Raw genomic sequence first — 16,954 nt, 5'->3', positions numbered from 1 at the left:
CCGTGATTTTTTTTTGTAAAATGACTAATGTCACTGCAAAGTAGAATTGGTGACGCAAAAAATAAGCCATCATATGTATTTTTAGGTGCAAAATTGAAAGCGTTATGATTTTTAGAAGGTGATGAGGAAAAAATGAAAATGCAAAAACGGAAAAACGCTGAGTCCTTAAGGGGTTAATGTGAAAGGCTTGAACACAAATGTCAAGCGACGGCTCCTAATTAAAGAGCTTAGAAACCATAAAGTAGACTTAGCACTGATTCAGGAGACCCACCATGATGACTCCGGCTCTTTTAAGCTCGCACTCAGACATTATCCAACTACATACGCTGCCACCCAAGACAGGAAAAGAGGCGGAGTACCCATACTGATTTCCAAACACTGCCCGTTTCGAGTGTCCTCCACACATATTGACCCCAACGTCAGATTCTTAATAGTCACAGGTATGTTAGCTGATACTCCAGTGACGCTTTGTAATATCTATGCCCCAAATTATAGCTAAATCCCTTTTCTCACTAGAGTTTTTACTAAATTAGCTAAATTACCACAATCCACTTTACTTATTGGAGGAGATTTCAATGTCCCTTTCTCGCCATGTACAGATAGGACCTCTCTAGACCACCCTATACCTTCGCCATCGCTCACACGCATTTCCACTTTATTTAGACAATTAATCAGACGTCATCACCTATTTGATTTCTGGAGAGTGTCAAACCACACTAGTAAAGAATACACTTTTGATTCGCACCCCCACAAAACTCATTCAAGGATTGATACTTTTATGGGTAACCAAATGGGCCTTCGTCTTGTCAAAAATACTCTGATCCACCCTATTACTTGGTCGGACCATGCGCCTGTTACTCTTGTCTTACAACCAACCTCCATACCAAGGAGAATATGTCATTGGTGGCTCAACGAGTCACTTCTCAAGACGGAGGCACATAGAGAATCCCTGGGGACTTGAATTAAAGATTTTTTTCTTCAAAACACAGGCTCAGTCTCCTCTCAGTCCACACTTTGGGAGGCCCACAAAGCAGTATTTAGAGGTCACTGCATTGCATTATCCTCAAGACTCACTTAAACTCAATAATGAACTACAAAAAAAAAAACAAATCTTTTGAAGAAAGAATGAATAAGCACCCCTCTGTAGCCACACTTAGACCAATAACACACTTAAGATCTCGGTTGAGAGACATTGTGGTGGGGAGAGCTGAGAAACTCCTCACTTTTACTAAACATAAATATTATATGAAGGCTAATAAGCCTGATTGTTTGTTGGCTTCCCAATTGAATGCACGATCGGTTCAGGCGAATCCTTTCACTTTGAAAGACTCCGGTGGTCATCTAGTATACTACCCTACTCAAATGGCCAATTTGTTTAATGATTTTTATCATAATTTATATAATTTACCTTCCCCTCCATCTGCACGGTCTGGTGGAAATATATCTATATCTAGATCTCTCGTCTTGCGGGCTCCCAACGGTCAATCCTGATGACCTATGTTTATTAAATACCAATTTTACTATTGAAGAAATACGGGAACCTATCAAGGAGCTGCCAAACGGTAAAACTCAAGAACCAGATGGTCTTCCATTTATTTACTACAAAACGTACTCTGAGATACTTTCCCCACACTTAGTGCTATTATTTCTTTCCTATTAAAATCTCCCATCCCATCCACTATGTTACACTCATATATAACCGTTATCCCGAAAGTAGATCCCATCTGAATGCGCAAGTTACAGACCTATCTCCCTACTAAATTCAGATTTGAAATTATTTACTAAGCTCCTAGCAAATAGATTAGGCTCTATCCTTCCCTCTTTAATCAACAAGGACCAAGTGGGCTTTGTGCTGAATAGATAGGCAGGGGATGGCACCAGGCAGAATATAGACTTGATAGATATATTAAACAAGACTAAAACCCCAGGTGTTTTCTTAAGCCTGGATGCAGAAAAATAATTTGATAGGCTCACTTGGCATTTCCTGATGTCAACCTTACGCGCCTATGGATTCTCAGGTCCCTTCCTCGATGCCGTCTCCTGCCTCTACACCTCCCCCTCAGCACAAGTTCGTTTACCACATGCCACTTCTCGTAGCTTCTCCATTGGTAATGGAACATGGCAGGGATGCCCCCTATCTCCATTATTGTTTGTCCTTTGTATTGAACACCTCAGGAATCATATTCGCACAGACCCCAAAATCCAAGGAGTCACAGTTAATGAGAGGGAATTTAAAATCATTTTGTATGCAGACGACGTCCTCCTGTCATTATGCAATCCACAAACCTTCACGCAGCCTTGAACGAATATAGCAATCTCTCAGGTTATAAAATCAATTCCCACAAAACTGAAGCTTTAACAATCAATATTCCAGATGATGTCCTCAGGTCCTTAAAAGTCTCCTTCCCATACAAATGGCATACTGAATTCCTGTCCTATCTTGGGATACACCTTACAGCCAAATATTCTACCCTATATAAGACTAACTTCCCACCTCTTCTAAACTCCATTAAAACATTATTGGTGAAATGGTCCTCCCTCCCACTTTCATTTTTTGGGAGAATGGCCACAATAGAAATGTCCATCCTACCTAAAATACTATATCTTCTTGAAACATTGCCCGTCCATATTCCCAAAACAATGTTAAAACAATTCCAAATGGAATTTTTTTTATTTATCTGGAATGGGGGACAACATAGGCTCCCTGCTTCCGTCCTCACTGCAAAGAAAACATACGGAGGTCTCGCAGTACCTGATCTTCAAAAATATTATCTCTCGGTACATCTCCGGAGGATCCCTTCCTGTTCTACCTTTTTGGCCTTTAATAAGTGGACGGAAGTAGAAAAGATGTGGGTTTTCCCTATACATCCAAGTTTTTTCATCTGGTCCAAGGAACCCATAAGCCCCTCTTCTAAACTGTTGGGACCAATGCAGTTGACAATAAAAATCTAGGAACACTCAAACCCACATATCATCTGAAGTCCAATACTACACTCCTTACTCCCCTCCTGTTCAATCCACAGATCCCGGGCAGCTGTGATCCTCCAACAATCACCCCATAGGTTACATCTAAATTATTTCATTTGGCCGACATATTAGATCCATGTAAAAGGACACTCCTCACCTTCCAAACATTACGAGACAAATATCACCTCCCTAATGATGCCTATCTGCTTTATCAAGCAATTATACACCACCTGAACTTGTCCATGGACAATCCTCCTTTTCCATCCCCCACACCATTTGAAATGCTATGTAGGGGTTCCAACTCAACTGAAGGCCTCATTTCTAATATTTCTAATATTATGTCCTCTGAAGGAGGTCTTGATAATCACAGACACGCCTACATGGATAAATGGGACTCTTACCTTGATCACCTAATATCAACTTCACAATGGCAGAATGTTTGGAAAGCTGCAGCTAAGTCATCTTCTTGTATCTCTCACCAGAAGAACCAATATAAAATCTTGACAATGTGGTATCAAACCCCAGAAAAATTAAACCACTGCCCCGCCTTGAGACACTTCTGGTTAGAGGTCCAGTCCTTGATTACTCGGATTTTAGGCCTGTATATACCCCTACACCCGAATACATACCTTCTAAACCTCCCTCCTCCCAGAATGTCCTCCACTGCATTTAAACTGCTTCTCCACATCCTTACGGCTTCCAAATGCCTTATAGCCCGTTGGTGGAAACGCCCTGAGGCACTGCCTTTCCAGGCTTTAATAGAAAAAATTAGGGAAGTTCACAGGATGGAACGCCTCTCGGCTGTTTTAGAAAATAGACTCCATATCCATCAGAAGGTGTGGAGGCTCTGGGAGGAGCACGAAGAATCTATGGATGATCATTGACCTAATAAGACCATGCGAGACTATATTCCTTTTTTTTCCTAGTCTTTCCCTTTTTTATCTAGTCTTTCCCTTTTTTTATAGCTAAGCCGGCTTTATAACGGCTTTTTATTTCTTTTCTCTTCAACTGATACTACATTCCTACCTGATAATTTGCGCTGTTCTATATTTTCTTTTTCTCCTTTTATGTACAGTGCCATTTCCTCATGTATATGTTTGAGATGTATATATATATATATATATATATATATATATATATATACAACCATTGTACATGTTCTTTTATTTTTCTCTATGTTAAAATTCGAAAAAATCTACTAAATAAACAGTTATATAAGTTTTGGTAAACGCTTATTACAAAATAAAGGGAGATCATGAAATTCTTTTACCCCGAGTATATGCTTTTTGTAAGATAAACCAATGTTTATGCACAATTGTATCAACTTTATCACTCAAAGGATGGTAAGTCATAACAAAAGGTATATATGTCACCTTTTCTCTGGTTCCTCTTATCTCTGGAGTTACTCTTAAAATTCGCTCTGGATATCCCCGTACAGCAAATTTATCCTCCAGTTCTCTTATGCTTTGTTGCTGTTACGCCTAGCGCTCCGGGTCCCCGCTCCTCCCCGGAGCGCTCACGGCGTCTTTCTCCCTGCAGCGCCCCGGTCAGTCCCGCTGACCGGGAGCGCTGCACTGTCATGGCCGTTGGGGATGCGATTCGCACAGCGGGACGCGCCCGCTCGCGAGTCGCATCCCAGGTCACTTACCCGTCCCGGTCCCCTGCTGTCATGTGCTGGCGCGCGCGGCTCCGCTCTCTAGGGCGCGCGCGCGCCAGCTCTCTGAGACTTAAAGGGCCAGTGCACCAATGATTGGTGCCTGGCCCAATTAGCTTAATTGGCTTCCATCTGCTCCCTGCCTTTATCTGACCTCCTCCCATGCACTCCCTTGCCGGATCTTGTTGCCTTGTGCCAGTGAAAGCGTTTAGTGTGTCCAAAGCCTGTGTACCTGAACTTCTGCTACCCATCTTGACTACGAACCTTGCCGCCTGCCCCCGACCTTCTGCTACGTCTGACCTTGCCTCTGCCTAGTCCTTCTGTCCCACGCCTTCTCAGCAGTCAGCGAGGTAGAGCCGTTGCTAGTGGATACGACCTGGTTGCTACTGCCGCAGCAAGACCATCCCGCTTTGCGGCGGGCTCTGGTGAAAACCAGTAGCCTCTTAGAACCGGTCCACTAGCACGGTCCACGCCAATCCCTCGCTGACACAGAGGATCCACTACCTGGAAGCCGAATCGTGACAGTTGCCTAATTGTGGGATCTGTGACTATCCTATTGATGCGCTGCTTTTGTGAAAATGGGATGGATTTCTTAATACTGGGAGGGTGTGCACTGGTATAATGTAAGAAACTATTCTTTTCTGTAGGTTTACGGTATAAATCAGTGCACAATCCCCCAGAACCATTCTTCAGTAGCAGTGTGTCAAGAAAATTTACTTGTACATTGTCTACATTCATAATAAATTTAAGTTCTTCACGGACGTTATCAAAACTCAAAAAATATATCGAGCGACGAAAGGGGCCCCTCCCATATACATACAATGTCGTCTATGAAATGCTTCCATAATTTGACATTTTCAACACAGTACAGTATGCAGTTTTCACAGATAAAATCTATTATGTTGAAACACTTACCTGTTCTCTATGAAGATGAAATATTGTACACTGTCCTCCAGGAAGGTGTTAATATTGCAGCAAAAAGAGGTCGCACTCTGCGCAACCAATTGTCCCCTAGTGACTTCATAAATAAATCTCGAGATAATACGTGGTTGCATTTAAAAGGTTTTTTTAAATGTGCCAAAAATAGATGCAATCTCTGCCGGTATGCCACCAAATCTAATACTTTTACTTCCATGACGAATGGCAAGAGGTATTCCATTAAATAATTTCTTAACTGTGATACTACACATGTCATATACGTGGCTACCTGCAGAGATTGCAAAAAACAATATGTAGGCTGCACAACTAGAAAGCCGAAAAAACGCATATATGAACATATGCATAATGCACACATTGCGGTTTTCAACTCACGCTCAATGTCCGGTTTGTCCAAACATATAGCCGAGGTCCACCAGGGAAATCCGGACTCTATTGAAGTATGCGGCATTGAAAGGGTTTCCCCTCCTCAACGAGGTGGAGACTGGTCCCGTTTACTGCTTAAACGCGAGGCATATTGGATTCTCATGCTGGAAACTAGATTTCCGGCAGGGATGAATTATAGAAATTATCTGGCATATATCTATTGATATTCATGTTTTCTTTTCATGAGGGATTGATATACAAATTTTCATTATGGTTGTGCTTTCTGGCTTATAGTGATTTAAGTTTAATTAAGCATCAGATGTGTAGGGTCATGTGGACTTGGATCATGTGACCTTTAATAAGGTTGCCAGTGTATATAAGCAGCCCGAAGCATGTAGGCCATGCACCAGGATTAAGGGCTTTTGACAGCCCGAAACGCGTCGGTGGACGTGAGATTTTAACTCACCATGCACGTTTGATTTTGTTTTTGCACTTTTTTACCTTTTCTAATTTTATGGAACGTCAATAAAGGATTTTTTCACTTCCAAGTGGAGCTGGAGTTTCCCCTTCCTCCTCCCCCTCCCCTACCTTCTCCTTGGATCTGGACTATGTTAACCAAGAATATGGCTTGGCTCTGTGCTCTCATGCTCCCTGCCTGAACACACCTTCCATGTGCGAACTGCATAATTACCGGTGAGCTGGAGTTTTTTCTTTTTTGTCTTAGGACTTTGTGCTTATTACAGTGGAGAAGAATTTGTTTAATATATTTGCTTTTTCCTGATCCCCGTTTATAATTTCTTCCTCCTCATTTTTTAAAGGGCCCACACTTTCATTTTTGGTCTTTTTGCTATTTATATAGTTAAAGAACATTTTGGGGTTAGTTTGGCAATGAGTCTTTCGGTCTCTATTTTTGCATTTTTTATCTGTTTTTTACATATTTTACTTTTTTTCTCCATAGCTTCAGTCAAGAAATCACCATGTGTGTTTTTGTTATTGTTTATCCTGTTGTCATGGTTATCAATGATGAGTAGTTGTGTGCCTATGACGTGTATAAAATGAGCCATTATATTCAGTTACAATGTGCAGTTGAAAATGGCAGTAGCTGCAACCCGTGCTGCGTTGTTTGTGATATATGCCGTATGCATAAATAAAAGTTAAAAAGAAAGATTAACTGTTCATCCTCTGTGGGTGCTGATCCTTGCTGGTTAGTCTAGTGGGCCTGCTTGGCTGGCTGCAGCTGAAAAACAGAATTTGCCGCTTGTGTCTGGCCTCTGTTGGAGCGTCCAGGCACAGGACTGCTGCTGAATGGCCTCCTTAATTGGATTAGCTCAGCAGCCAGCACACCTGTGCAGGTTTAACATGACATGATAGGTAGCTGTCTTGCAGGTGGTGCTGAATACTAAAAAATGAAGGTCTCATGACTATCCACAAGGGTGCATCATTGTTATTGATTGACCATTGGTTTATTAGTTTTGTGGTCGGCAAATTTAAAAACAAATGTTCCATTGATGGATGGAAAATCAGCCATGAAGCATTTGTTTTTACAAACTGTTGCTCACAACCAATGTTGAAATTTAGTGCCTCGATCTGCTGTTGGTATTGGATAAGCATTAGTGCTATGATGGTGTCCAAGTATAAAAAAATAAAGAAAAATGTAAATAAAAAAATAAGAAATAGGCTATGTATTTGCAAACATCGCGGCTGTTCCCCATGGCCGGGGCTTGTTGCACCCAGGACCCGTAGCACTGTAAGATGCCATTCCATGCCACTGTTGTGGCTAGGTATAAACAGCACATGACCATGCTGGGGATGTTGACATGGAGACCCAGGTCAGGCGTGATGTAACTTTAGAGGACCAGAAGCAGCATTGCCATGGGTTGTCAGATCACCCGGATTAAGCAAAGACAGGAGTCCACGAGGACACAGGTGGGTCCTCTTTTCTTTCAGCTTTCTGTTGCAGTTTGTTTGACCCCATTTCAGGACAGCCAGGGAGGCGGCTTCAGGCAACAAAGGTAGGTAGATATGCAGATCCTAAACATGGTCTCACATGCAAGGAGGAGGAGTGAGGAGGGTTCCTGCAAAAGCCAGGGTATGGATCACATTTATACTGTAAATGCTCCATCAGAGTGGAACTGACTCCTGTCATAAGCAATGATGTGGGTTTAGGGTGTGCTGTATGTATGGGTGGCTTGCTGCAACCCACCCATACAATGTATGGGAGGCTGCCTGCCAGCCTCCCTTCCTTCCCTACAAGTAGAGTGAGTGCTTGTGAAAGGGGAATGGGTGGTTCCGCCTCTTTCCTGGTTATCGTTTCTTGGCCTTTTGGCTTTGATCATGTGCGGTTTACCAGGCTCATGTTTCTGGCAGGAGGAGATCCTGGCTTTTCCTACCGAGGATTTTATTTTGCTTCGACCTTTCCTTTTGGATTACAATTGGTGGAGAAATGTGTATAGCCCCGCCCACGTTCTTCACCTAGTTGGATTTTCTTCAGGATTTAACCTTGCTTTTGAATTTCGACCGTTCTTTTGGATTTACAATGGCTTTGGTTAAGGAGACCCAACCTGGATCCCTTTCTCCTGATGCTCCCCAGGCTTCTGAAGCGGCTCCCCCATCGGCTCCTAGGCAAGGAGCTGGCTCCCAGCCCTGCCAAGGTTCTCCAACCCTGGAGCCTTGGATGAGGCAGACCGTCATTCTCAAGCTGAAGGAAGTCGACAGAAGGATCCCCAACATGAGCCAGGATATTTTTGGGAAGTGATTGTGCGCATGAACAAGGCTCTTCATCCCAAGATGGGGTTCAACACCTGCCCCAGTCCTTTGCTTTGAGGAACTCTTCAGGCCTGATTTTCTACCGGGACATAGGGCAATGAGAATAAGGAATATGCCTGCAAGTTCTGTCGATGTGAAACCTCTGGGGACAAGCAGTTCATTCCTACAAGGGCATCTGTTTCACCATAAGCCCCGAAGTCAGCCCTAGCTCTGGAGCCAGCAGCACAGAAGGCCAAGAACAAACCGGCTAAGAAGGAGGGTAAGAAGCCCACCCCTGCCTCCCTAGCCCTGGCCCTTCCCACCGAAGTTGAGTCCTACAAAAAGAAGATCATCAAGGCCTGCGATGCTCCCCTGCATTTAGATCATGAGGAAGAGGAGATGGAGCAGGCCATAGACGGTGGCGCAGCTGTTCGCTGACACAGAGGTCCACCAGCTGTTGGATGTGCCACAGAACCCTAACTATGACGAGTTTTTGGAAAGAAGTCTGGAGAACCCACGAAAGCTGATAGACATCGGTGAGGAGGATCCGCCAGATCGGAGTGGTAACTAGTATCATCTGCACTAACCTTCTTTTTATCCCCCATGGCTAATCACAACATCTTTAGCATTAATGTGAGGAGTATTAGAGATAAGATCAGACATCAGACTGTGCTTACCTTTTTAGATTCTCAGATGTGTGAATAGTATATGTTGCAGGAATGCGCTTTGCCCTCTTCTAGGTCCTACAACCAACTGGCCGGGCAGTGGTCCCACGGCCCCTTCTACTTGTCTGGTGGGTGTCCATCCTCATTAGGGGTAGGTAGCTTTCCACTCGACTCCGACCGGGAGCTCGTCTGTAGCAGACTTCTTGCCGCAGATGACATGCAAGGAGGAGGAGTAAGAAGGGTTCCTGCAAAAGCCAGGGTATGGATTGCATTTAAAAATGCTCCATCAGAGTGGAATGGACTCCTGTCTTTCTGCTTAGCAATGATGAGGTGGGTTTAGGGTGTACTGTGTGTACTGGTGGCTGACTGGCACCCACCCAGAGTGTGTATGGGAGGCTGCCAGCCAGCCTCCCTTCCTACAAGTAGTGATAGTGCTTTTGAAGGGGACATTGTTGGTTCTGCCCCTTTCCAGGTTATCACTTCTCGGCCTTTTGGCTAGATCAAAGGGTGCGAGGTTGGAGTGCAGGAGCTATCCCTTGCGGGGGCTACTGTGTTTTGTGAGCGACATGGCTTCTAAGAGCCTAATCAACTACCTGAGAGATGTTGAAACCCGAATCAAGAACGGATTCCGTGTGGACATTGAAGAAGCTGCTTTGGACAAGTTCTCCCTGAGTTACCTGGTCAAGGAAATCTTTTTGAAGACCCTGCTTGTGAAGAAGCAACATATTCTTTGTCTACAGCAGCATGGGAAATCTTTCTTTGTCCTTGTGTTGGAATCTCAAAGTGCCTGCCAGAATCTGCACCACCAATTAAGATCCAAGCCGTCTTCACCTGAGCTGGATGGACTCACCTTTACTGTGCTGTACACTGCAGGAGAGATCAACCTGGTGGTCTTCATGTACAATCTGTATGTGAATCTGGCTGGTATTGAGCGCTTGCTCCAGAGGTACTGCTCAGAGGTGAAGGTAGGAGAAAAAATCTTTAACTCTGAGGAGCTTTGGACTGGGAAATACAAGTTCAGAGTGAAGTTCAGAACAGATCCTGACGGCGTGGAGGGTATGCTACATCCCCCCTCCAGCTTTACCATCGGCCGTGACAGAGGCTACCTGTTCTATAACAACATGCCGGAATTTTGCAGAAAATGCAGGAGCTTTGGCCACAGACAGGACGCTTGCACTTCACCATCTGTGCAGTTCTGTGGTCGCTGCGGCAAAGCTGGACATACCTCAGGAGGTTGCACAGAGGAGGTGGTGTGCAATCTCTGCGGGCAACGTGGACATGTGTTCAAAGACTGTCTGTACAGGTCCAGAACTTGGGCGGAGGTGGCTGCATCATCTAGTGACCAGGCTGCTGCTGCTATTGCTGCCACACCCGAGGCTGGATCCAAACTTGTGGACACTATTCAGACTGCGGATCCTGTTCCTGTGGAGTCTGTTCAGACTGCAGTCCCTGCAGTTAAAAAGAAAGAGACTGTTAAACCTGCTGCTGTAAAGCCAGATGTCATCCAGCGGAAGGTTGGTGGCAGTGAACCCCGTGCTGTCCCTGCTGTCACCATGGGGGTGGTGGAGTCGGTGGTCGCTGTCACTGAGTCTGACTTTGCTGAGTCGGATATGGAGCAGGGATCATCTGTGGCTACACCTGCAAGAGACTGGAGGTTGAAGAAAAGAAAAAAAAGAGAAAGAAAGATCCTGTTGTCTCAAATGTGAACAGTGGCCAAACAAAACGGTCACTGGTTGCATCATCTCAAGTAATCCAGGAATTTACATCTCCTGAGTCTGAGGCAGCATCTCCTGAAAAGGGTTAAATGGCTACCATCAGCATTGCCTCGCTTAATGCGAGAGGAATAAAGAGTCCTGCAAGGAGGACTGCTTTTTTTGCATTTTTGTCAACTTTGAATGCAATCATTTTTCTAATTCAAGAATGTGGAATTGATCATCACATGAATTATGAATATCTGAGAACTGACTGGTGGTATGGCCCATCTATCTGGTCAGGTGACAACTCAAACAAGAACTCTGGAGTTGGAATACTTTTTAAGGGCCAGGACTTTAACATCATGTCTAGAGATGAACGAATCGAAGTTGACGAACCCGAATTCGTTACGAATTTCATTGCTTCATTAAACTCCATTTTACAGTGTTCCAGGCTATTGGAGACCTAAGATAGCGGATCCACATGTGAGTACATGGGGCAGGGGATTATGGGAGGGCGGGAAACAGCGGCGGGAATTAAGGTAGGCGGGCTGACCCTGAACCACATGTGAGATGAAGTCTATCAGTGTTCACTGACCCCTGTGATGTCACAGCCCCTATATAATCGGCAGCCATCTTGCCTCTCTTCATTTCATCTATGCACTCAGATAGAGAGCACGGGACTGCGTGTGTGTGAATAGCTCATACCACAGCGTTACACTGCAACTGCTAGTCACATCAGCATTAGGGAAAGACAGGAGTGCAGAGTGCTTTGCTGTTCACACTGAGAAGGATCATTGATAGCTAAACCTCCTATTCACGTTATTGAGCATTGCAGCAGAGAGGGGCAGATAGCTGTCAGCTGCCTCATACAGATCTCCAAGCTGCCTGAACTTTCTGAAGCATCTTATCTCCTAATTTTTCAGCCCAATTGAGTTTTTTTTTTTTTGCTCCACAAATCTTCTGCTGCTCAGAATTGTGTAACAGAGTGCAATTTAGGGTTTAATCCCTGGATTTTTTTTTGTGGTGCTCCACTGTTGGGTCCTGCTGCTGTTCAGAAATATGTGCTTGTTCAGTGGACTGTAGTGCGTTTGTACCATTTTGTACCTGTTAATCTGTCAAGGGGCTACATACTGTGCAAGTCCAAACAATAGTATTCGCTGTCTGTTTTTTTTTTTTTAATAGTTTTTTCTGCATATAGTTACGCTTATTACTGCCCTCATCAGTGCATACCGCATAGGTACATCCAAGTATTGTACCCTTTAGTACCTGTTAATCTGTCAAGGTGCTCCAAACCGTCAAAGTCCAAACAATAGTATTCACCGGCTGGTGTTTTACAAAAATACAGAGTTTTTTCTGCACATAGTTACGCATATTACTGCCCTCATCAGTGCATACTGCATAGGTACATCCAAGTATTGTACCATTTAGTATCTGTTAATCTGTCAAGGGCCTACATACTGTGAAAGGACAGCCGTAAGTAATCACCTGCTGCTGTTCTAGACAAATACTGTTTAAAGAGTAGTGTAGCGCATTGTAATACCCTCATAAACGCACTAAGTATGTCAGGCAGAGTAGTGCCAGGACATGCACAGAGGAGTGGCAGAGGCCTAAATACTTCAGGCAGAGTTGGCAGCAGACTTGGGGCAACAGGAGTCGCAGCAAGAGGCCTGAGCTCCCGTTATCAGCCAACGGTCGTGTCTCCACCAGCAACCCATCTGCCGTCATCGATTGGTTAACACGCTCATCCACATCATCACAAGTGACATCTGACACCCCCAGTCAACAGTCCGTGGGTTCCTCAGACACAACCCTCAGTTGGCATGGCCCGGGAGCAGTCCCTGTCCTCCCATTGCCTTTGTCCTATGCTGTTCCCTCTCCTAAAGAAGTATCTTATGCTGTGGGTTCAGCTCCACTATTTACTGAGGAGGATCTAAAAGAGGACAGTCAGCAGCTACTGGACAGCCAAGAAGGGGAGGAGACATGCGCCGCGGTCATTTGCGGTGTTGCAAGGGTTCAGGGTCCTGAAGCAGACACTGTAGGGGAACCTGAGGAGGACATCAGTGACGTGCACACACCTGTGGATGATGATGAAGCTGATCGCAATTGGGAGCCGGGTGCAGAAGGGGCTTCATCATCATCAGGAGAAGAGAGTTGCAGGTTGCCCTTGAGGCAGCAAGGCGGTAGCACGGTTGGCAGTCAGCGTGGTGGCAGTAGTGGAAATTCAGAACCCAAACGTGCCCGGGGGAGACTACCTTTCCGGGAGGTAGTGGAACAGGGGTTCCTGGAGACGGCGCCAGTAGCAGTCAATTAGTGCGGACTGCGGGTGGAAAAATCAGCTACTTGGCGGTGTGGAAGTTTTTCATAAGGCATCCGGAGGAGGTTCACGTAGCCACATGCAAGATCTGTCGGCAGAAGGTGAAGCGTGGCCAGGGTCCCAATGTCGGCACCACGGCCCTGCATCAACACATGCTTTGCCACCATAAAGCGGCCTGGGAGAACCGTGGCTCCGATGCAGTGGTCCAGCCTGCTGCATCACCCAGTGGCCATCCGCTCCCTCCTTCATCCAGTCAAGGCTCCACCACCTCAGCCGAAGGGAGCTGTGAATCAAACCCTCCTTCTGTGGCTCCTGCTTCTCCCGCTTTTAATCAGCCATTCCGCCAACAATCCATCGGCAAAGCCATGTCCAAGAGACAACAGTATGCGCCCACTCATCCAACGGCGCAGAAGTTGAATGTGCTCCTGTCCAAGTTGCTGGTGTTGCAGTCCCTCCCTTTTCAAGTGGTGGACTCTGCACCTTTCAGAGAATTGATGGCTTGTGCCGAGCCGAGGTGGAGAGTCCCAAGCCGTCATTTATTTGTGAAGAAGGCAGTACCAGCCCTGCATAAGTTTGTACAAGAGAAGGTGGGCCAGTCCTTGAGCCCGTCGGTGTGTTCAAAAGTTCACGGTCGACGCGTGGAGCTGTAACTACGGGCAGGGACAATACTTGTCTTTTACGGCCCACTGGGTAAATGTGGTTCCTACACAGCCACTTGGACAGGTCCCACCGCTTACTCCTCCACGCTCTCGCTCCCAGGCAGTTGGTCCTGTTACAGCGTGCAACGCCACCTCCTCATCCTCCACCGTGTCCTCGGCCTCCACTGCACATCCAAATCTCAGTGGCCCTTCATCGTACCATGTGCGTAGGGCACGCCGGTGTCAAGCTGTTCTTCACATGGTTTGCCTTGGCGAACGGAGTCACACAGGGGAGGAACTGCTAAAGTTCATTCGTAAAGAAATCCGAGTATGGCTTACTCCATGAAATCTGGAAATGGGAACCATGGTGACAGACAACGGGAAGAACATCGTGTCCGCGCCGCAACAAGGAAGTGTGAAACATGCACCCTGCATGGCACACGTGTTGAATCTGGTTGTCAAGCACTTCCTCAAGTCTTCACCCCATTTGCAAAACATACTGAAAATGGCAAGGAAACTGTGCATACACTTCAGCCATTCGTACACCGCCAAGCACGCCTTCCTTAAGCTCAGCGCCTTCATTTCCATGGGCGCACGCACGGGATGTCAGTGACGTCCCGGCGTGCGCTATGTCCCGGCATGGAGTTAATAGTGATGGGAGGAATTGCCCCGTCGCTACAGGACGGGCAAACACCAGCTCTGCTCGGGGCCCTGGGCCAGCTCGGGGCCCCAAGCAATTGCTTGGTTTGCCTGTCCTGTTGAGACCTCCCCCGCCGAACCCCCGGGACTGACTCACCGAACCCCTGGGGTTTGATCGAATCCAAGTTAAGAACCACTGACATAGCGTGTCACGCCATATTACTCAGTATCATAAGAGTGACTTTGGGTGTATAACAGTAACCCCTATTGAATCCATTCCCAGAGATAATCCACAGAGATTTAATACGTTGCGGAGACGGGAGAATTTCTGGATTTATAAATTGTAAACACTTATCCCTTCAGGTCTGAACGAGATTATAGAGAGCTCCCTATAATTTTATCTGTGTATATCATATGTAGGTCAGTATTTTATTTATTATATTATTTATATATCTCGTATATGTCTTTTAGTCCTCAGACTTTGTTTATGTATTATGTATTTTAGTCCACAGACTATGTGCTTTTCCTTACCACTATTGTTTTTATTCATATATGTATTTTATACATATATTTATATGTTATATTATTTCTTTAGGTACAGTATTTCATATACTTTTTCCCTTATTCTGTGTTCCCCATATCGTATGACTGTCAGTATTGATTTGGCAGCGTTATAGCCCTTCCTGGCGTATGCCACATACAATGTATTCCCACATGTGTGACATTGATAGTCTTATGTGGGAGTATATCCTTTTCATTTATTTTTAATTTATCCTAAATATGGTTGCCACTATAGTACTTTGGCAAATATTTTATTATGAGTACTCTCTAGTATGCCCTAGTGCCGATATTCCTATTTATTACCTGGTCAGAAACATGGCTCTTAGTCTAATAGCACTGACAGCACAGTTCATGGGTAGAACGCGCTGTCATTGAGCGAGATACGAGTTGGTCTCGCTTGGTCACCCAGCCAGGGAGCGCGCGCTGTCTGTAATACAGTAATGAGTGCGATCGCGCTCTGTCAATAGCCTCTGACAGACGCGATCGCATTGTTTATATACACCGGCCGCATGTGCTTATGTTTACAGGCATCGCCGGGTCTGCTTCCGGGACCGCGGCGTTTGCCTGTAAATGTTATGATTTGTTTCTTGGGCAGATTTGATCATATCTGTCTGGTCTTTGAGAGTTTTGATGTTATTTATGTACTATAATACTGATTATTAAATACTTGTCTGTACCTAGTATATATAAAATATATATATATATATATTAACTTTCTATGTGTATTGTGTTGTTAACCACTCCCCCTGACAACCATTTTGGAGCCCTATAAATATCCAGCATGTTGTCATTTGTGTACCCTGATCTGAGGAAGGGAGGGCTCCTCCCGAAACGCGTAATCCATTGTTTTTTATTTTGTTTTTGTTTAATAAATGGTCCTGCTGAGGATCCTTTACTTCATCCTGGATGTTATTGTCTGCATGCTCTAGTCGCAGTGCCGGTATTCAAGGGTTCTTTATTATTTCTTTCTACTGCATCTACAGGATGACCTGGGTCGATCCTGCTACCCACTGGCTGAGCAGCGACGCACCATCATTGGTACCCCTTCAAATAGGGGTTATATGCCTGTTATTTTCCACTTTGAGGTGAGTGGCCAACTATAAGCCCCGTGGGGTCATCCCCTATTCCTCATACCTACCGCTTTTATCTCGGGGTAATACACGAGGCGCCGTTTGTCGGTCCTTTTCTCTGCTTTTCTCTGATAAGGTTTTTGGCTCTTTTCTACCCCTTTTTGTTAGCCTGTGTTCACACTAAGAATTCCGCACAGACATTCCACATCAGCAAAGTCCCATTGTCTGAGGTTAAATCATTGCTCTGTATTCATAGTAGACTTCAGCATACTGGCAGAAAAGTATTTTGACATATACCGTGATGCACCAGTGCAAGGTCTATTGAGATTAAGAGAACAAACACAGTTTAGGCCCAAATTTATCAACCAGTATGCTTTCAGCTGTTGCAAAACTACAATTTCCAGCATGTCCGAGCAGCCAAAGGCTGTGGTTTTGCAACACCTAGAGGCACACTGGTTGGAAAACACTGGTTTAAGCTATGTTCACATCTGCATTCAAACTCTGTTCAGGGGGCTGCTCTGCAGAATTCATTCAATTTGCGGGACCTGAGCGGAGATAAGAAGCTGCAAGCAGTAATTTTTATAATGCCGGTCCGATCCTGCTAAACGAACGGACACCATACAGACCCCATTAAAGTCAATGGGATCTGTCGGGGTCTATTGTGCAATGGACGGTTCTGCTCAGTTTTCAGATATAAGCGATGCC

This window comes from Hyla sarda, chromosome 13, assembly GCF_029499605.1.
Source record: "Hyla sarda isolate aHylSar1 chromosome 13, aHylSar1.hap1, whole genome shotgun sequence".
NCBI classification, from domain to species: Eukaryota; Metazoa; Chordata; class Amphibia; order Anura; family Hylidae; genus Hyla; species Hyla sarda.
This window is presented reverse-complemented; position numbering follows the sequence as displayed.